Source organism: Panthera leo, chromosome B4, assembly GCF_018350215.1.
Source record: "Panthera leo isolate Ple1 chromosome B4, P.leo_Ple1_pat1.1, whole genome shotgun sequence".
NCBI classification, from domain to species: Eukaryota; Metazoa; Chordata; class Mammalia; order Carnivora; family Felidae; genus Panthera; species Panthera leo.
The window spans coordinates 18863275-18886500 of record NC_056685.1 but is presented as its reverse complement, the minus strand read 5'-3'; the positions used below and the strand labels follow the sequence as shown (position 1 = coordinate 18886500).

General features: G+C 41.2%; 1 non-coding gene across 1 annotated transcript; it reads right to left on the bottom strand.

The window, feature by feature from the left end:
• Nucleotides 1-21548: 21548 nt before the first annotated feature.
• LOC122225711 lies at nt 21549-21653 on the bottom strand. The gene has a single exon (XR_006205320.1). It is a non-coding gene; the product is annotated as a U6 spliceosomal RNA (small nuclear RNA).
• Nucleotides 21654-23226: the final 1573 nt, after the last annotated feature.

Here is a 23226-nt window from a genome sequence, read left to right as displayed (position 1 = left end):
ACATTTTTTTGTGTCCCATCATATGATCTATCCTGCAGAATATCCCATGTGCTCTTGAGAAGAATGTGGATTCTGCTGCTGTTGGATGGAGTGTTCTATAAATGTCAGTTAGGTCCATTTGGTCTAAACTATGGTTGAAGCTCAAGTTTCTTTGTTGATTTTCTGTCTGTGTGACCTCTCCATTGCTGAAGGAGGCATACTGATTTTCCCTACTACTACTGTTTTGTTGTCTTCTTCTGACTTCGGATCTGTTAGTATTTGCTTAATAAATTTAGGTGTTCTGACACTGGGTGCGTACGTTTTTATGACTGTTATAGTTTCTTTATGAATTGGCACTTTTATCGTTATATAATGACCTCCTTTGTCTCTTGTGCCATTTTGGCTTAAAGTCAATTTTTTTCTGATATAAGTGTAGCTACCCTACTTTCTTTTGGTTTCCACTGGCACAGAATATCTTTTTCTGTCCCTTCACTTTGAGCTTATGCACGTCCTTGAAACTGAAGTGAGTCTATTGCAGGCAGCATATAGTTAGGTCTTTTTTTTTTTTTTAATCCATCTAGTTACTCTGTGCCTTTTCATTGGTGCATCCAATCCATTTACATTAAAAGTGATTGTTGATACGCGAGGACTTACTAATGCCATCTTCTTTTTCCACTTTCAGGTTTATTGTATTTCAATTGTTTCTTTTTCCCTTTATGTCCGCCTATCTTTGTAAATTGGTGATTTTCTGTGGCATTATGCTCTGTTTCCTCTATCTTTTGTGCATCTGCTCTAGATTTTTGCTTTGTGGTTACAATGAAGCTTACATAAAACCTAGATATAACTGTATTTTAAGCTGATAACAACTTAACTTCAATTACATACAAAATTCTGCCCTTTTACTTCTCCCACCCCGTTTAATGGTGTTGAGATCACAATGTAACTGTTTTTAATATTGTGTATCCATTAACAAAGTATAGTAGCCATAGGTATTTTTAGTACTGTCGTTAAGGGGTTAGCATTGCACCCTAGGCCAGCATTAGAGTTTTCTAAATCTGACTGTACATTCACCTTCACCAATGTGTTGTATACTTTCCTATATTTTCATGCCCCTGATTACTGTCCTTGCATTTCAGATTGAAGCACTCCTTTCAGTGTTTCTTGTAGGTGAGTCTAGTGATATTAAAATCTTAGCTTCCCCCACCCCTCAGGAAAGTCTTTATTTCACCTTCCTATCTGAAGAATAACTTTGCTGAATAGAGGATTGTTGGCTGGCAATTATTTTCTTTCAACACTTTGACTATGTCATCCCATGCTCTTCTGGCCTGCAGGGTTTATGCTGAGAAATCGGTTGGTGCCTGATGGGGCGTCCTTTTAAAGTTACAATCTTTTTTCCTCTGGCTCCTTTTCAGATTCTCTCTTTGTCTTTGATTTTTGACAGTTTCCCTATAATGTGTCTCGTAGGAGGCCTTTTTGTATTGAGATAATAGAGTGAATCTATTAGCTTTGTAAACTTAGATGTCCAAGTTTCCCAGGTATGGAAATCTCTCAGCCATTATTTAAAGTAACTTTTTGCCTTTTTTCCCCCTTTTCTTCTGGATTCTGATTATTCTAATATTTGTATGTTTGAAGGAATCTCACAGATCACGTAGGCTTTCTTTGCTCTTTTTCATTCTTTTCTCTTTGTTTTCCAATTGTTTATTTCAGAATTCTTGCCCTTTGGATCACTGAACTGTCTTCCATTTAATCTACTCTGCTGTAGATGCTCTCTGTTGCCTTTTATGTTTCATCCGTTGCATACTTCAGGTCCAGAATTTCTGTTTGGTTATTTTTTTATGATTTCAATCTCTTTTCCAATTCTCATTTTGTTCATAAAGCTTTTTCCTGATGTCATCAAATTGTCTTTCTGAATTTTCTTTTAGATCATTGAACTTCATCCCAACAGCTATGTTGAATTCTTTATCAGCCAGTTCACAAAATTCTGTATTTGAACTCAGTTTTTGGAAGACTATTGTTACCTTTTGGTGTTGGCATGTTTTCTTGATTCTTCCCGTTCCTCGTAGTTTTGCCTTACAGCTTTCCCATCTGAAGAAGCAGATACCTCCTCAAATCTTTACTAGTTGCCTGCAGCTAGGGTATACTGTTCATTGATTCTGTTATACCTGGGATTTTCTCTGACCTCATATGGATACATCTGCTCCACACTTTTGTTTCCCTGTTTGGCAGAATTCTTAAGCTTTCCTGTCTTTCCTGATCCTTACAACTCAGCAGGCTGGCTGCCGGAAACCTCTCTTTTGTTTTCCAGAAGATGGCACTATCTTTCAAGTTTGTGGTTACTTCCTTGTCCACGGATTCTCACCTGGTTTTTGGAAAGCACTTGGTTTACGGAGCTCTCAGCACCGCACTCCTGAGGGTACACAAAGAGCTGGCTGCAGAGTTGGGGGAGGTATGGACTTAGGACTCAGGAGCTTGGGGGTGCCTGTGGACCTGGTGAGGAGATCCTTGGGTGAGGTTCTCCCACAGGCTTCCTGCCGATGTCCTGATTGCAGTCAGCATGAACTGCATTCCTTTCATTCCTTTTATATTCTTATCTATTTCTTTCCCAATATTCTCCCTTCTCCAGGTCATACAGGTCCTACCCCAGTAGTCTGGGTGCTGCTGGAAAGCAATGGGTTTCTCCAGCTGCTACCTGAACAGATGGGGTGGCCAGGCATGTACTCACCTCTCTCTTTTTTCCTATAGGACAGCTCACCTCTAGACAGTTCAGCACCATTCTGTGTCATCTTGGGAAGGAGGGAGGGTGTTGGCAGAATTCTATTTACCCTTTCTACTGCATCAAATTCTTATCCCTCCTCCCCCAATGGCATGCTGGAATCTCCCCTCAGGAAGGCCGGACTCTGTGGGTATCTGCCCAAGTTAGGTTTCCCCCGACCATGGCAGAGAGGAACAGGGGTAGCCCGGCTGGCTCAGTTGGTTCTGCAGCCTAGACTGGGATCTGTCTATTACAGGATGTACAGGTGAGCAAGACTCCTCCCAGTTCCCTTAGCCGTGGTACTGAATTCCACAACTCGCAGAGAGGTGCTCCTGTCTGAGGGTGGATATCCAATTCGTTGTTACAAAAGGGAGACACAAAAGGAAGATGTCTTACACAGCGATGACGCTGCGGTCACTTCTCTGGAGTGCTTGAATTCTTTAGAAGCCATTCATTCTGCAATAAAATTGTATTGGGTAAAGGAGGCATTTAAGTAGGTACCTTAACGTGCTTTCAGGACTTTGAAAAGTTTCTCTCTCACTAATTTTTGGGGAGTCACTGGCTTTTTGAAAATAATATTAAAGCCTGGTAAAATGCAAAAATGTATGAATATAAAAATTGTTGATGTGATGTCAATGGCTCACACTCCCCCTGAATTCCATCCATGGATCCTCCAGGGACTCAGGAACTCCATGTCAAAAAGCTTAGACTGTATTTTGTGCTTTTTAAGTAAAAATGGACATATTTATTCTTTTAATGGACCTGAAGCAGGCGAGAACATACAGATGATCGGTACCCTCAGAAGGTTTCATCAGTAAAAGACTTTTGTGTGTGTCCCCAATAATTACATATTTATTTAAAATTTATACTTAGATATTCTTTCAATTTGTATACTATATATTAGTAATATATATATATATATATATATATATATATATATATGAAAAGCATCGTTTTTTATTTTACTTTTAGATAAAAACAAAAACAAGAGAAGTTCTAACATTTTTTTCACCCAACTTAGTGGGTGGTCCTGTGTACCCCATAAAGTACATGGATTCCATTTTGGCAACTAAGGCATTCGGTCAAAACGAGAGCAAAGTAGATGTAGATACATTAAGTAAACAGAGCTCTAGGGATGTGAAGATATCCTACAAGATATCCACAGGAAGGAACTGGGTGAAAGCGTCCCACATTATGTTTCCAAAGAAAGAAGGCTGTCACCACAGACTTATTTCCTGTATTTCCTTCTATTATCTACCAAGCACATGAGCACTTACTATGCACCAGCCACTATTTTAAACACTTTACAAATATTGGCTTCTTTTATGCTTTTAATAACCCTATAAAGCAAATACTATTCTTATCCCAATAACATACGGACAATTTAAAATGATGCTCTAAAGTTTATAAATTTGAGGGCTTCCTTCTTGGGATGTGAATATTTGCCAGGAGAAAGGGAGCTAGGAGTAGAACGTCTGCGGGGTAGTAAACACAGCTGCTGTATGCAGGGGCCACATGGAAACGGGAGCTGGGAAGTTATCTTGCCCAGTGACCAGGTCTTAGGCAGATCAATGGCCTTTGGAGTTGCTTTTTTTGTTTGTTAAGTTGATGTATTTATTTTTAGAGAGAGAGAGAGAGAGAGAGAGGGAGGGAGAGAGAGAATCTTAAGCAAGTTCTGTGCTCTTGGCGCAGAGCCTGATGCGAGGCTCAATCCCACCAACTGTGAGATCAAGACCTGAGCGGAAATCAAGAGTCAGATGCTTGAGCCACCTAGGCACCCCTGGAGTTGCTTTTTGATGAATATTAAGGCGGTAACAGCTACGCTTTTCTGGGAGGACTCTGTGCTAATCTTGTTCCTCACTTTAAAGTGTTTAAGGGTTATCTTAGAACTGGGACCCAGAGCGCGAGGGTTTATTTCACCCTAGCTTCTTTTTTGCTTTAGTGCAAGAGTCATTTTCTTTTTCTTTTCTTCCCAGAGGTTTTTCTTTCATATAAAAAGATGTCAAAGGAAGAGAAGATGAGAGTAATGAAACACAGCCAAACAATTCTCATTTTCAAAAACCCTGCCACCGTTGCCTCACACCTGTGCCTGCATAGGGGCACCCTTGTTACTCATTCTTTGTCTCCAAAATGCCTTGAAATAGTCGTTTCTAACTTCTGTTGATGGAATCAGTGTCACTAGAAAACTAGATACCAGTGCAAGGGGTTTGGGATATTTTTGTACCCTGGGAACATTTTTTTTTTCCTCTTTGGCGTGAACTCATTTAGCAAAATCTGCTCTGTTTGGATATACTATGTTTTTAGCACCCCATTTTAAATGACATGCTGAGAGAATTAGCAAACATATCTGAAATTCTTTGAGTCCTTCAGAGGGAGAAAAATATATGTTTCCCTTATTTTGCTTTTTTCTATAGCACTTATTCTTTCCTGATATCTTTGTTATACACACATTTTTGTCTGTTTAAGAGACCAGGGGGCTTGTTTTGGTCCCTGCTCTATCCCCAAAGCCTAAAATGGTTCCTGGAACATAACTGTCCTTAATAAATATTTGTCACATGAATGGAGGGATAAATAAATCTAACAACTATGAAGTGTGCTGTCGACAACACTATCTCCCAGATGTCCTTGTGGAAAGGCAGACCCTTGACCCTCAAAGGACTTGACCAAGGTTGGACAAGGAAAATGCTGTTGCCTTCAGTATGATGGATGTGATAGGGAACAGGAAATGTGCGAAATGGTTATGGTGATTTGTTTTCACTGTAAAAAAAAATAATGGGCCATTGACAAATCTACCAGAAGAACTTAAGAAAAGACATAAATAAGAAGTTATTTTGGCCTCTATTAAGTAGCAGTATCTAGATCCTGAAGCTTTATAAAGTCAAATGTAAATGAAGACCGAAGCAAACTAGTTTGAGTCAATTCTTCAGGAATGAATTTTGAAGAAATCATGAGTGGTTTACATATTACTGTATATTAATAATATATATATATTTTTAGTCTCTTATGAAAAGCTGTTGTTTTCAATTTGTATCAATAGCAACAACATGTAGAAAGATTTTCTCACTGGTACTTTTCAAATAAATTTTCTTTGGTTTCTTAAGTGCTTCTTTTGTGCTCTTAATTACAGTGATAGAAGATAAGTTGCCTCAATACTTTTACTATATAAATCTTTTGTCTTGAAGGAAGAAAATTGATTTTTAAAAAATTTACAATGAGCTATTGATGAAAAGCCACTATACAATGAGCTTCCGTGTATTTGTTGAAAGGAAACAAATACTAGCTGTGTAACTTCATAAAAAAGCAATACTTATAACTTTCATTATCAAAATTAACAATATAATCCTCTCTTCCGTAAAATGTAATGCCATTTACCTATTTTATTTTTTTAAGCTGTCTACATTCAAATTACAGGATCCTGAACGATGTAGCTATTTTATCAAAAATAAAGAACTTTTTAATGTTTAAAAGAGAATAGCAAGCATAAAGTGTGTCCAAGTATTAACATATTTATTTCCATTTTTATCAAAGCCTGTGATTTGGAGGGTATCTATATTCTACAAGTCAATGTTGTTAGATTTCAGATCGTGGAATCATAGTTGCACAAATAATTTATTTCCTAAGTTTCTATAAAATCATAAGCCCTACTATCACCTGAAGCAGAACAGCCATGACATTAAATTATTGAAATGTTTTCCACCCCAGATGCGGGTAGCAAAGACAGGGCCGAATAAAACCTAATTTCTATCGATCAGTTAATTTAGCCTAGTGGTACGCAACCGAAGGTTTAATGTGGAGCAGTCATGTGCTAAATATTTTACATACTGTAGAACAAACTACTTCAAAACTCAATGGCGTACACAACTATCTGTTAGAACTCCACATTTATGGGTTGGTGGTCAGTTGATCTAGAGGTGCTTGGCTCATCTCAGCTGGGTATGGCCGATCATGGCTGGGTTCCTTCAGGTATCTGTGGGTTGGTTGACTGATCTGCTTTGGGCCGGGCCGGGTGGGCAGCTCTGCCTCATAGGTCTCTCATCCTTTTCCTGGGGCCACTTGGCTAGCTCAGGCTTGTTTTTCCCATGATGCTGTAAACAGAACAAAGCAAGACCTCCTAGGGACTCATCTGGGAAGTGACACACTGTCCCTTCTACCCCATTCTATTGCCAGAGCAAGGCACAAGCCCAGCCCAGAACTGAGGAGCAAGGAAAATCTATTCTGCTTCTTTCTAGGGAACATTGTAAAATGTGTGGCTACAGGGAGGTGTGAGGAATTGGAGGTGTTAATGCAATTGATTATAGGTAGAACAGAGATGTATATTTAAAACAGTAGGAAATAGGGGCGCCTGGGTGGCTCAGTCGGTTAAGCGTCCGACTTCGGCTCAGGTCATGATCTCGCGGTCCGTGAGTTTGAGCCCCGCATCGGGCTCTGTGATGACAGCTCAGAGCCTGGAGCCTGCTTCGGACTCTGTGTCTCCCTCTCTCTCTGACCCTCCCCCGTTCATGCTCTGTCTCTCTCTGTCTCAAAAATAAATAAACGTTAAAAAAAATTTAAAAAAAAAAACAGCAGGAAATAAATTAGGAAATAATTTTTGAAAAGGAGAGACATCATGGCATGATATGTTATTGGTCATCTGCAGTCACAATAACAGCTTATTTGATAAAGATACCTGTATAAAAAAATATCTATATGTGCCAATTTCCACATCGATTCTCTTGGTCCGTCATTTTCAGAATGTGGTCACCAGACCAGCAGAATCATCTGGGAAGTTGACAGAAATCCAAATTCTCAGGTCCTACCCCAGACCTACTGAATCAGAAACTCTTGGGCAGGGCCCCAGCGGCGCTCAGCATGGGGAGAAACATTGTGCTGGGTCAGTCTTTGATTTGTTCCTTGTTTGTTACAAGCTGCAGTACACACTTTTAGTGACTCGCATGGTTTATTCACATCGATATGACCACATCTTTGGGTTTGGTGTTGACAGTGTCAAATGGGAAGATCTCAAAGCCTTCCTGAAATTTTGGCAGATGATTCATACATTTTTTTCTGCATGGGCCATCAGTGGATGGGGAGGAAACCTGGGTTGCTATATTGTCTCCACACAGAGCCTTGTTGTCCAATGCTCAACAAGGTCTAGGTGTCTGCCCTTTGTCTTTAATGGCATTCATCCTTGGGGTGCCTGGGTGGCTCAGTCAGTTAAGCGTCCGACTTCGGCTCAGGTCATGATCTCGCGCTCTGTGAGTTCCAGCCCCGCGTTGGGCTCTGTGCTGACAGCTCAGAGCCCGGAGCCTGCTTCCGATTCTGTGTCTCCCTCTCTCTCTGGCCCTCCCCTGTTCGTGCTCTGTCTCTCTCTGTCTCAAAAATAAATAAACGTTAAAAAAAAAATAATGGCATTCATTCTTTTATTCGTATCAGGTGTTGGAATAAAGGTGTATAATTTATAATGACGATCTTATATCTTCCTATATATATATATATATATAGAGAGAGAGAGAGAGAGAGAGACAGAGACAACACAAGCAAGGGATGGACAAAGAGAGAGAGACAGAGAGAGAATCCAAAGCAGGTTCCACACTGCCAGTACAGAGCCAGACGTGGGGCTCGAACCCACAAACTGTGAGATCATGACCTGAACTGAAACCAACTGTCAGATGCTCAACTGCCTGAGCTTCCCCGAGCGCCCCTCTCTTCCCCCCATTCTGAAAGATTTTGCCACTGACTCTTTTGACACAAGTAGGATTTGAGACATTTTGGGCAAAAATTGAGGACCAAAAACGTCTCAAAGGTCTGTTCTTTCACATTCATATTCCTTGTGTGTCTAACAAATGTTTTGCCTTTTTAAGCTTGACCATTCCCTTCTCCCCCTGTGTAGAAGCCTACTTGACTGCTTTCCCCTTTGAATGACTTTTCCCTTGACAAATGTTTCGTGATGATGTTTGCTCAGGACTTCTGAAGGCTAACTCAGAACGACTGAAGAGGCATCGGCTGTGTTTCATTTAATTCCTTCTCTCAAAATAAAGGAGAATATATTCAATCATTGATCATATTCCTACTGTTAGCATCTGGACTTCTGAGACTAACAAGGAACTCTTGATGTTGGTAACTACATAGTCCTGAGTGAAAACGTTCTGTTTCAAGCCTCTAGGTATCACGTTGATATAATATCACGATGTAATTTTTATTTCCATTTATTTTGCCAAAAAATTCTATCAAAAAGTTGATATCTCTATCAAGGAATTGGTGATAGAATAACATATAAAATTAGCAAGCATTCAGTGAATTACTTACTAAGTTATTTATTCAGTTCTGTGAGTAAAGCAAATCTTTGCCTTTCGTATGGGAAATTATATCTAAAGGTCATTGCACAGCTGAGAAGAGAAAAACACTTAAAAAATATTAGGTGCATTTGTATGATTATAAAATATCACATTTTCAAGTATATTAATAATGGTAGCTGAGAATAATTTCATAAGCATAATTTGAGGGGCACAAGAAAAAAGAAAAAAGAGAAGGAATTGTATTCATTGATGTTGAAGATAATTCTTCTACTCGGCCACAAGATTTGGATTTTCTCTCAAGATAAGTACTTAATGCTTCAAATGGCTCATATTATCACCCATTTAATTCTCCTAAGATACATCCTTAGTTATTTTCTGGATGCATGACACCTTCGATTCCTTTTCTCCTCCTAGGTTATATATTTTGAGTTGTTATGACCATTGGCTTATCATTTTTTTTTGCTTTTCAAAATGTACAATATTTAGGTTTAATTGAATGATACCTCCAAATGACTTTTGTTCTGTGGCAGAATCTTTTTTTTTTTTTTCGTGGATAAACTGGACTGTTTGGCATCACAACTTCCCGATAAGAGTGTCTATGTGGCCTGATTAAACCACATAAAATTTGTACCTCATCCTTCCCTTCCTCCTGGATCACCGTGCTTGATGTTTTATCCGCAGTTATCAGTTACCTCCTTTGGCATGAAACCTGTATCGTCACCTTTAATATACTATAAGGGTGTAATGTATCACATGAGGACCACTGCCTGTTAACTGCTTTCAGATAACTTTTCTTCACCACAGTATAGGAGGTAGGAGAGGGGCCAGAAATTCAAAGAGAATTTCTGCGTGACTGGGGCGGGGGGGGGGGGGGGGGGGTAAGATTAGGAAGAAGCTTTTTGCAAAGGATAAAAATGAGGCAAAACTACCTTGCTTTACAGATTCACCTATAGTTAAAATTGCCTGTGACAGGAATTAGCTGATTCCCTGTTAACCCATAGAAACCATGCCTCATAGCACTCAAAAGCCCAGGAGACTATTGTTCAGCCCAGAGGTCACTTATGATGAAGTGTGTGTGCTAGCTTTCGGTCAGCAAAGCTGGTCAGATGTAAAGATGTAATTGGCAATAACTGGGTGGCTTGTTCAAGACCACCGTCCATATTCCTGAAGCTGAATTTGGTGAAATGTATTGTTCTCAGTCTTTGGATGAATTGTGGACCAAGAGACTAAATGGTTTGTTTTAGACTTGGAAAGGCCAGGTTGTTACATCGGCACGTGCTCCTTAAAAGCATGTTTAATGTAATTCATAAATATTTATTTCATGTGTTGTGTTTATGTGTCTATGAGTCTGTTTTCCATCCTGGTGGCAAGCTTCTTAGAGGCCAGGGGCAATGTTCCTGCCTGGCTCACGGTAGGTGCTCAAAATATGGTTGCCGAATAAAGGGTAAAGGTTTGAATGAATGATGGTAACAGGCTCTGGAGGGCATCTCAAGATGCAACCATACGTTACCTGTATTAGTTCCCTATCGCTACGGTAACAAATTACCACAAACTTAGTGGCTGAAAATAACTTAAACTTGTTGTCTTCCAATTCTGGAGGTCAAATGTCTGAACCGCGTCTCAATGGGCTAAAATCAAGGGGTTGACAGGATTGCATTCCTTCCAGAGACTCTAGAGAAGAATCTACTCCCTTACTTTTTCCAGCTTCTAGAGGCCTCCTGCATCCGCGGTTTATGGCCTTTCATCCAGTTACAAAACCAGTAGCATAGCATCTTCAAAATTCTCTCTGATTCTTCTGTCTCCTGCTTTCACAAGGACCCTTGTGATCACGTTGAATCCACCAGGATAATATCCCCTCCCCCTCCATCTCAAGGTCAGCGGATGAACCATCTTAATTCTATCTGAACCTTAATTCCCTTTTGCCCCTCAAACAAACGTATTCACAGCTTCCAGGAATTAGAACACAGACATTGTTGGGGGGCCACTTATTCAACCTACCACATTGTTCAAACAGCACTTTTTTTTAAAGAATTTGCAGGGGCGCCTGGGTGGCTCAGTCGGTTAAGCGTATGACTTCAGCTCAGGTCACGATCTCACCGTCCGGTCCGTGAGTTCGAGCCCCGCGTCCGGCTCTGGGCTGATGGCTCAGAGCCTGGAGCCTGCTTCCGATTCTGTGTCTCCCCCTCTCTCTGCCCCTCCCCCGTTCATGCTCTGTCTTTGTCTCAAAAATAAATAAACGTTAAAAAAAATTAAAAAAAAAAGAATTTGCAACCTAGACTAGATAGTTGAGTCCCCCCCTCCATTTCTATAAACTACGTAAAAGTATCCAAATGGCATATAATTATTTTGAGAACAAGAGCCTAAATATATAAATTAATCCCATTCAACTTTCTTTCAGGCAAATCGTTTCCATCTGCTTTCTATCTGTATGAATCATAAGGACTGCTGGAAGGACTCAGGAATCTGGTACCAATGAGGAAACACCAATCAAAGCAAGTGTAAGCTTTGAAAATAAGCCGCCATTGTGTTGGATAATAGCCCATTAACAAAGGTTAATTTTCCTTAAATGGCAGCACATTTTGATTTTCTAGAATGAACTTCAAGCCATTAGAGTCTGTTGGGTAAACTTTGAAAACAAAATCTGACTGTATCCTTCTGAGTAATCGTGTAGAAATGCAATTTTTAAATCAACATTCATTTTTAAAATTTAAGAAAATCAATAAGAAATTCATTTAAGCAAATAAAAGGCAAGTTGATGAACTTTAAGCATTTACCAAAGCAACTCAGAACATTCGTTTTTAGCTTATCGACTAATGAATACTAAATGGAGACCATTTCAGAGAAAGAACTTTGTTTTCCTTCTGTGGGAAATGGAAAGAGTGCTAATTAGGAGTGTGAAGCATTATGACATAATGAAGCTACTGACTCGCTCCAAATTTGTCCTGAATTTTGTTAGCTCCAGGGCTATCGTGGTAATTTCACTCTCTATCTTGTGTCCAAGAATCAACTGCCATCTGCCTCGGAGTAAGTTTACCTATGCTGACACTTTTACCACCAACCTAATTGTTTATTTATTTAACTGATGGATTCTGTTCTCATTAGAGCCTGTCATCATATTAAAATGTGTTTTGAGCCCAGAAAGGAATATACTATATTTTTAAAATTTAAAGCTATCTGTTGAGTCTTTTCAGATTATTGTCTTTCTACATTCATATGAACAAAATTAAACAAAAATGCAGGTGAAGAGGTCAAATCCCAATGTAGACCTTTTCTATCCTATTCTGATTTTTAAAAAGAAGAAGAAAAGAAAAAAAGAAAATCAGTCCATCCACTCATAGCAGATCTGGGTTCTACAGATATTCTCATGAAATAATTCTTGATCCTGACTTACATTTTTCCTATGCAACTATGGAAATATAAAAGGTCTGTCTCTTGATTTTTTTCCCCTGAGAGTCAAAGGCAGGATATTAGTGGTACTTCTCCATTAGGGGTGTGAAGGTGTAGTCCTCTGCTTCCAAATGGCTTGTGTCATATCAGCCCTCCTTCCCGGAAAACAAAAACAAAAACAAAAACTGACGGAAAAAACTGTGCACAGAGTTCTATCCTTTCCTTCTGGATTTTATATATACCATAACATGATGTAACATAACATAATGTAACGTAAAATAGCATATTACACACACACACACACACACAATTTAGTTGGTTTCCTCTGATTGTGCTTTTGACTTGGTTCTGACATTATTTCCAATTTTTTCCTACAGCTAGGTTGATGAGAGTTCTGATTCTCCAAATCCTGCTAACATTCTTTACTAAGGGACTTCAATCTCGAAACTCTTCCGCTGGTCTTTTTTAGATTGATCTGTCCTTGGGAAAGTTACCCACCTGATGCTGAGCACAAGGATTTCCCAGACTCCTAGTCCCGTTCTTAGCTTCCTCCCCAGGTCAGGTACAGGATGATTCATTTCTTCTGGTGAGAAGGAGGTAATAGGGCGCATGAATAAGAGAAGACATCCCTGGGCATAATTGAGGTTCACTTCAGATCACTTTCTTAACCAACTGACTTGTTGCCAGGATTTGTGATTTGCTGATTAAATCTTTCTTTGGTATGAGGCACAGGATGAGCCATACCAAACTCTAGCTCTCATTCCCCCCTCCCCTCTGCCACATCCTTCATTGCCAAACAGTCCCTTGTGACATTAAATGGATCAGACACTTGCAGCTCATGAATGACGTGTATGGCTGGAATCTTCTGAGAACCCGGAAGATTCTCAGGTCTCAAGCAGTGACTCATTCTATCAACCCTGATTAGGGTCATCAATAGTTAATGTTTTGCATTTTACTGATATTAGGACTTGCACGCTCTCCCTCTCTCTCTTTTTAGGTCTTGCTCCCTCTTGGAATAAAGTGTCGCTAATCCTGTTTAATTGCTCCCATTAGAGTGGGTTGCAGGAAAATGCTGGAAAAAAAGACATGACTCTGTTTCCCATTGTGTGAGCCAGTTGTGTTTTGTAACACATATGATTTGATTTTTCGTTTTGATACCTTTTGCATTATTTCAATCATTGTTTTATTTTATTAAAGGTAATTTAAGTCCCAAATAATGGAAGTGGCACTAATACATCTTAAAGTTCTTTTTTCACAATATTGAGGTATAAGTGACGTTAAATAAACTGCACATATTTAAAGTGTACAACTTAATACATTTCGACATATGTATGCACCCATAAAACCATTTCCACAGTCAAGATAGTCAACATGTTTATCACTCCTAAAAGTTTCTTTATGCCTTTTGTTTCTTTGTGCTCTCTGCCTCCTACCCTCACCTCTATTTCCAGGAAACTAGCACTCTGTTAATCTGTCATTGAGATGAGTTTGCATTTTCTAGAATTTTCTACAAATAGAGTCTTTCGCTATGTACTTTTTTGAGGGGAGAGGGAGATCTGGCTTCTTTCACCAAGCATAATTATTTTGAGACTAATCCATATTGTGTATATCAATGACTTGCTCCTTTTTATTATATAATATATTGCAATTTGTTTATTCACTTGTTTGTTTATGGACATTTGGGGGTTTTTTTTGTCTATTATCAACAAAGCTGCTATGAATATCCAAGTATTTGTATGAACACAGGTTTTCCTTACTCTTGAGTAAATACTTAACATTGACATTGTCTGGATGGTTAGGTAATTATGTTTAACTTCTTAAGAAACTGCCAGGCTCTTCCCAGAGTGACTGTACCTCTTTATATCCCCATGAGTGGAGTACGAGAGTTCCAGTCCCTCCGTGACCCCACCAACACTTGATGTGGCCGGGCTTTTTAATTGTAAACATTCTTTACAGCTACGTAGTGGTACCTCATTGTGCCTATAATTTATATGTCCATGATGACTAACGGCGCTGAGAATTTTTTCGTGCGCTTATTTGTCTCGGTATATCTTCCTTTGTAAGGTGTGTGTAAAAATTAGTTCTCAAATTCTCAGATGCGAAAGGATGTGAGGAGCTCTAACATAATCAATCACTACCAGTGGGAGTCAGGGCTGGCACTCTGGAAACGAACAGATCAGTCTCTCTTGATGTTCTGCCCTCCGGCCATGTAAATGAGGTTTCTCCTCTGTTTTCATTGGGGTTTATCTTCGCTGGTTCAATATAGAAAAGCATAAATGCTTCGCTTATCTCTGAACTTCATCAAACTAATAATTCCGCTTAGAAGTCAGCGCTGAGAACAACATTGTACAGAGTATGTCACAGGGAGCTGTGCGTATTTATTGAGTGCCTCCTATAGGACAGACACTGCTCTCTACCTTGCAGTGCTGATGGGTGAGACCCCGTCCTCAAGGCGCTAGCAATATCCTAGGAGAACCTCACTGAAATATGGTGCATCCCAAGGTCTGAGGTAGCATCTTTCTTTGAGAAGATAAATAATACATGAAGATGTAAATAAATATTGCAATAACCAACACACTTAAATCACGGGGGCTATGATCAAGCAAACCAAGAATTTAGCCAAGAATTTGGCTTTATACTGTGGAACCTTCAAAATGTATGCATTTGGTGCCGCTGCAGTGTGGGTCACAGCAAAATGCCAGGTCACCTGTGCATAAGACACATTGATAAAATCAGATGTGCAGGGTACTTTACGTATATTAGCTTTTATCTTTACTACAACCCACCAAGTCTGGGCTTGTAAACCCATTTTATAGAGGAACAGACTTGTTGTTGAAATAACTCCTCTAAAATTCATCAACCGGCAATTTCCAGAAGGAAAATTGAACTCAGATCCATTAGACTCCGTGACAGTTTGTACCCATCTTTCATTAGTGCCTCGAAAAACTGATCTGACGTGGGACCCCTCCCTAGAAAAAAAACACTTTGCGCTCAGCTCTAATTTTGCCCCTTTCAATCTATAACACCTCAGAAGTAAGAATAAGCTGCTTCGAACAGCAAAAAAGGTCTACGCCGTAAAAACAAATATTCTGGCAGGCCCATTTCCAGATAGATATGTTTCAAACTCCTCTAGAAAAAAGAAAGCAGTATCCCAATGCGAAGTCCTATTTCGATAACTCATTTCCAGATTGGAAGCAGACCCACATCCTGTGCACGGATCAAACTGTAAGGTGGTGAGGAGATTTGCTCTGCCAAAGAATTCAGTAAAGCTTGGGTGTTAAGAGCTTCATTTGAAGCTTTTTGCAATTCTCTGCTGTGGCTGCTGACGTAGCTGAATACATACTGAGAACCTTCCGGGTTCTCCCTCTGCTCAGAATGTTCAGAGAATATCAGTGAGGACAATGCTAGAGACCAGGGCTCAAGGCTTGCCAGATGCGGTACAGTTTAGGCTCCGACAGAAAGCCTTGGCCTGGAGGCCTATGGGGGCCGTTGTGCACTTTTTATACTTTTTAGAGGAAGCAGTTGTGACCTGTTGTCATTGGCAACTCCAACATGATCTGTGTATCCTGGGAGTTTATTATAAGGTACAGATAACCTGAAAAGCGATTTGGGAGATCTGTCTCCCATATCATTACAATTTAACGGGGACCACGTCAACTCAGGAAACGAACATGAAAAATAAACACAAACCCACTTTGCATTCTCTGCCTCCGTTGATGTGTTTTTTTATTCCCCAGATAAGATTGGGAGCATCTGCTTGGGCCCAGAACGGGGTTAGGCCTGGAAACAGATCTGATGAAAGGTACAGTCAGAGCCGGAAGCCTCTGGGTTAGTTTAGACTTCACAGATAGCGTGTTATTTTACAGATTGAACGTTTGTGGCAACACTGTGTAGAGCCAAGTCTATCGGCGCCATTCTCCAATAGCATTTGTTCTCGTACGTCTCTGTGTCACATTTTGGTAGTTCTCGCAACATTTCAAACTCTCACTATTTTTGTATTTGTTGTGGCGATCTGTGATCAGCGATTGCGATTGTGGAATCGCGACTCTCTAGAAGCTCAGATGATGGTTAGCGGTTTTTAGCAAGAATGTATTTTTAAATTAAGGTATCTACTTTTTTTTTTTTTTAGATATAATTCTGTGATACACTTAATAGACTATACTGTAACCATAACTTTTAGAGGCACTGGGAAACCAAAACATTCATTGACTCCCTTTATTGTGATATTCTCATGATCACGGTCGTACGGAAGGGACCCACAATATCTTTGAGATATGCCTGCACATATTTGTGAAACTGTATGGTCCCCACTCTTTCCCAGCCATCGCCCCACCCCACGCAGGCTTCACGAAGACTGGGCCCATTTTGCTCACCATTTTATAGTGAGCACGTACTACCAATAGTGTCTGATTCACAGTAGGGACTCGCCGATGTGAGTTTGCCCCTTACCATCATTCTCCACAACACGGCAGCAATGGCCTCCAACAAATGCAGCTGACCTGTTATTTGTCGATGCAAGAGCTTGTAATGACTTCTGTCTAAAGGGTAAAAATCTGAATTGTGTGGTGGTAGGGCATACAAGATTCTTTACAGCCTGACCTGAGGATTTTTATTATTGTTAAATATATTTACTAAACACCTACTACCTACTAGGCACTGTGTGGTCTCTAGGAATTTATCAGTAGACACAACAAAGGTTTTGCCCTTTGGTGGATAGGGACGTACAACAAAGAAGTAGTTTTTACAGTGTGGTAGAAGGCAATACGTGCTGTGATAAGAAGGAAAAGTCAGGGGGGGCACCTGGGTGGCTCAGTTTCTTGAGCGTCTGACTTGGGCTCAAGGCATGATCTCACTGTTCGTGAGTTCAAGCCCCGCATGGGGCTCTCTGCTCTCAGCAGAGACTGCTTTGCATCCTCTGTTCTCCTCTCTATGTGCCCTTCCCCCGCTCTCTCTCTCTCTTTCTCAAAAATAAACATTTAAAAAAAAAAGAAGAAGGAAAAGCTGGATAGGATGCCCGTGAAGGGGAATGTCAAGGGGCTAGTGGGAGTTTGCAACTTTAAACAGGATGGTCAGTGTAGGCCTAATTGAGGGGACGGTTGAGAAAACTTGAAAAAAGTGAAGGACTTCACTGATTTCTGGGGGATGGCTTCCAGCAGAGGGAATAGCCAGGGTGAAAACTCTAACGCAGGAGCATGCCTGGATGCCTGGTGTGTTGGAGGAACACCAAGCAGGTCAGTGTGGCTGGAGCAGAGTGAAGGCGTAGGTCGCGCATAGGAAATAAGACCAGAGAGGCACAATGGGAGTTCAGGTCATACGGCCGGTCATCATGATGGCTTAGACTTTTAGTTTTGTTTTGTTTTCTTCTAATTTTGAGAGTGGATTTGAACAAAAATCTATTCCGATCAGACAGCACAAACCCAGAAGTGGTTAGGAGGGCTCCCAACTTAGACTTTTTCTTTGAAAAGGATGATGAGCCATTTGAGAACATTGAGGACATAAATGATGTATTCCGACCTACGTTTTAAATACGTTCCTCTAGCTGCTCTGCTGACAGGAGACAGTAGGGGAATGATGTCAGCTAGGGAGCACTGCAGTAGTCTAGGTGGCTTGGGCCACAGTGGTAGGTGGGGGGGGATATGCCCAGAACCTGCTCATCCCTCAGCATTTCAGCTTGCCGGTGTACCTGGGTAGGGCAGCCTTTCCGTGGGTGGGATAAAGCCCTCGGGCCAAAGAACACAGATTGTGGCGCATGGAATGCAGCGGTAGAGGTAGGGCCTGAGGAATCTGCACAAGGCATAAAAGCAGCCTCAGCTACAGTGAGTACTCTGACATCGAGTGTGTTCTGGGAGAATGGCATGGCGGACGGACGAGGCAGTCTGGAATGACTGCTGGGCAACACTGAGGGCTACAGTAAGCTCATGGACATGAAGGTAAGGCCTGATGATGTGGTTACAGGCTGTGCCGCCATCAAGTTCACCTGTATGGGTGTGGCATGGAGTGGGTGGAGAATGATGGCATATGCAAGGGGAGGGGGGAAGTAGGACAAGTGACTGGGGAGCTTCACCTGAGTAAAATGAGGACAGGTTGCTGCAGGCAGATGAGGGAGAATGGAAGGTGACAGGACCAATGGGTAGGAAAGCCCTCAGAAGCTGCAGCACTGGCAGAGTTAAGGCAGCAAAAGGGGTGGACTGGGGAGACAGTGAGTGTTGGTCAGGGTGGGATGCATGAAACTGAGATTAGGAAGGAGGGGTGATTCCTGATGAAGTTCTAGGTTATGGCCATGAAAATGAGAAGCTGAGGCAAGGTGGAGGATTAGATCACTGGCAGAGAGGAGTTTCTGGAACTGAGAAGCCTGGTGTCAGAAGGATCCTGTTGGAGAGCACTGCAATTTCCAAGAATGAAGATATTCTGGTGTTGGGGAGAGTGGCAACAAGTCAGATGCTAAAATCACCAAGAAGCAAAAGGAAATATCCTGGGGTTCGCTGTAGAGTAGAGGGTGATATAATTTGTAGACTTGAGACTCAGAGCTAGCATATCTGTTGGCTTAATTTCTTACCATTCTTCTCCATCCAAACTACCACTACTAAAAAAAAAAAATGAACATCTTTTGAGAGTTTACTATGTTACCACTACTGGGCAAAGTACTTTACATGAATGAACTCAATTTTCATAACAATCCCAGGCAACGTGGATTATGGTCATCTTGGTCTCACCCTAAAGGAAAGCGAAGGAAGAAGAAGTTAGGTAACGTCCCAGTGTCACACAATTGGTAAGTAGGCAAGTGAGGGTACAAATCCAGGCAGGGGTTCCACTGATACTTCTACTCTAGTCACTACACTCCAGTGTTTTTCTCAACCAAGACTAAGACCTTGGCAAGCAATACCCTCAGAGCAAGTCTTCGGCTGGATAATATGTGCCTAGTCAAAGTTTATGTCCTTTGGGGCGGTGCTGCTCAGAGCAGAGTCCATGGATCAGCATCACTAGGAGTTCATTAGAAATGCAAATTCTCACACTCCACACCAGACCCCAAGAATTAGAATCTCAGGGATGGGACTCAGGAATCTGCTTTAACAAAGCCCTCCAGGTGATTTGTATGCGTTCTAAAATTTGAGAAGCCTTGCGAGAACCCTCTTGAGCTCCATATCTTGAGTATGGATATGAAATATAATATTAAATTCAAAGAATTGTAACATGACTTCCTTTGTCATTTTAACACTATCTTATGATCTAAACTGATCCAAATGTTTTTTTACAAATAAAACCTTTCACCCTTGTGTGCAGTAGAGTTTTTCATCCACCTTGTGCTATTGATGAGGACTGAACATAGGAAAGAAGATAATGTGTGAGGCAGGTGATGGGCTCAATCTTAGACCTGTTAAGTGGGAGACACATTCAGAGCTCCAGAGTTATTACTTAGGAATCAGTTGGCTAGAGGGGGCCCCAAGCTGGGAGTATAGTTGTCTCTGGGGAGACAGACTTGGGAACCATCAGCCCACGCTTGTTGAGGCTGTGATTGTAGATACGATCATCTATGGAGAAACTGGAGAGCAAGAAGAGAAAAAAGGTGAAAGACAACCAAGTAAGGAACATCAATATTTGAGAGGTGGGCCAAGAGGAAGGAGACTGTGAACATCAGAGACAAATGATATCAGATATAGGAGAAGGAGAAGAGAATGCTGTTCTAGAATGCGAGAGTTTAGTGAAAAAGGGTTGAATCACAGTATCGAGAATCACAGAAAGATCAAGTGGGATGAGAGCCGAAAATAGCAATTCAAAGGTCACTGTTGGTAAGTCTGACAGAAAATGAGGGTAGAAAAGCTCGTAAGAAGCTGAGAAGTTAGTGGGAAATAAGGCTCTACATCACCAGCAGTACCTCAGGGACTTTGGTGTTGAAGGGACGAAGGTGGGCAGAGTGTTAGTTTGAGAAGGAGTAGGTTGAAGGGAAAGATATGTTTTAATAAAAAAAAAAGCTGTAAAATGCTTGTAGGTTGAACAGAAGACAGAGGAAAGGGATAAATTAAAGGTGTAAGGAACAGAAGACTTATCTGATTAGGTGAAATTTTCTGAGACCTATGACATTTATAGCATCTTCTTTGGTGCTAGACCCATAAGAAATGTTTGACAGGTACGTTTACTGAATGAATGCAATAATTATTGGGGTGCAGTACCTCCCAGAGTGAAGAGGGACAGCCCTCCATCGAGAAAGTTTCAAGTTCCCTCCAAGATCTACTCGCATCTCCCGCCATTCCCCACCGCTCCCCTCTTACCACCCCAGGTCAGGAACTCCTCCCCATTTCCAAAACCTGTCACACCCTCACTGTCGCTTTGCACAATGACTCAATGGTTTTGCACCGGGTTTACCTGGGTCTGAAGTACCCTTTCACCTACTCCACCTTCAAGAGTCCTCTCTAATATCAGCTTCACCATGAGGCCTCTTTTCTGTAAGCCAGAATTCATCGCTGCCTCCTGAGGGCCATTATAGCCTTGTGTTCTTAGGTCTTGTGGACGCTTCACAAATTCTCTGCCATCACGTTGTGTACCTGTCTGAATTTCCCTGCCTAGACTGGAAACAGGCTTTGGACCTGTCTATAACCAGCTCCTCGGGCAGTGCTTAGCACACAGTGGGCATCAAAGACCGACGACTGAATGCGTGAGCGAGAGAATGTCGAATATTAGTTTTCCAAAACTATATGTGTTTTTCGATGAAGCGCAGTAAAAAACCAGTGCATTGGTTCATGTCAGGAAGTAAAGAGGCACTTTTGAAGACATTGAAACATCAAAGCCTAGAGCAATCAGAATTATGGTCACTCTGTTAAAGTTATAACGGGTTTTGATCGGCCCTGTTTAACATGAGGGCATTGACAGAGCAAAACCACAGTCCTATAGCTCTCAGAAACAGAAATGTGTGGCTTGGGTAATACACAGATAGAACAACTGGCATTTTTATCAATGTACTTACTCACCAAAAGACCCTTCAAGGGTGCTGGGCCCCTCCTCAGTTCTAGAGAATGACATTAGTCAGTCATGGTAAGTTCCACTATTCTTTCCGGTGGTTGGTTCATGAAAAGTCAGGCCACAGAGTTCTGGCCAATGAGGCGTGAGAGAAGCGTCTTGGGAGCCTCATGGAAAAAATTTTCTCATTCTTTTTCTCTGTTTTTCATAGAGAATGCTTCACAAATTTGGATGCCATCCTCCCTCAGGGTCCATGCTAATCTTCTCCACATCGTTCCGGTTTTAGCATATGCATTGCGGAAGCAAGCACTAGTTTTCCTCACTCTTAACAAGGGTCCATGAAAGGGGCTTCTTTCTAATATTCTTAGATATGTGTCAAGCTGTGATGCCTGGAGCTATGATAGCCCTATTGTGACCAGGAGGTGACAAGCCTGAGGAGAATAGCCAACGTAGTGAAAATGGCAGAAGAGAAAGGTAGAAAGATCAGGATCCCTGGTGGCAATGTTAAGCCACTGAATTAAGTCACCCTACAAGGGCCCTATCTCTAGACTTCTTTTTTTTTTTTTTTTTTTGCTGCTTTTTTTATTTTTTATTTTATTTTTTTTAAGTTTATTTATTTTTCACAGAGACAGAGTGCAAGCACGAGCTGGGGAGGTGCAGAGAGAGAGAGGGAGACACAGAATCGGAAGCAGGCTCCGAGCTGTCAGCACAGAGCCTGATGCGGGGCTCGAACTCACGAACCGTGAGATCATGACCTGGACCGAAGTCGGACGCTTAACCGACTGAGCCACCCAGGCGCCCCTACTCCTTTTTTTATATAAGACAACAGATGAAGTTCCTATTCTTATGTGTTTTATCCTCAACAACCTGCAGCTGAATGCATCCTGAGAGAAACAGCTGATGACCAGATTAAAAGACGAGCTTTTCTAGCATAACAGGTTACCCTGACCTCATACTTTACTGTGAGGCCACTGTTAAAATATGTTGTACATCTGCTACCGACTTTTAAAAATGAAAATGCCCAGACAAATAAGCAATCATAGCAAGTGCAGACTTCTTTATACAAGATAGGTTTATTTTTTTTAAATGAGCTCACTTGAATATTTGATTCCGTTTCTATTACCTCTCCAAAATGCCCACCAGCGTTTACAGCTTCCAGATTCCAGACTCCACCTACTCCCGTGACTGATGAAAGAGGATTTCTTAGCACCCTTGCTTTGTGCAGAACATGAGCTGAAGACATTTCCACGTCAACTTTCCTCTTGAAATATGTTCCAGGAAGAATGTGGCAAGTTTCTTGGGTTATTCTCATTTGCATAGACTTCAGACCAACTTCAGAAGAGTGCATTTAATAATCCAAACTTATTTATGACTGCAAGAATAACGGCAATGAGAATAATGACTCGGATTTTAGTGACCATGTACTGAAATCTTATAACGTGCGGGGGATTCCAGGACGGTAGTATAATGTAATGATTGAGAACAAGGGCTTTGGTCTCAAGCAGATGTGGTTTGTGGCCTTGAAAGGTATTTGGGCATTTTCTGGGCAAAATAGGAGTACATGTTCCTATTTTCATTCCAAGGGTCAATGTCAGAGTCCTCAGGAAGAACCCGGGGGCTCCTTTCCTTTCGCTCTGAGTTTCTACGTGGAGGAACGTCTATTAGCGGAAAGCTTCTTGCCCCACACCCTATTTCTCTCTAGGTGAGTGATCTGCCTGAACTTGAGATAAAAAGTAGGTCACGGTTGACTCAGCCTCTTCCATCCTTCTTTTGGTTGGTGATCTGCCCCCCAAATTTAATGGGGCCCGTGGCAGACCGGCAGGACCTGTCACGGTGGATCAGCCTGTATGATTCAGCCTAGATTTTGTTAGTAATCAAGCT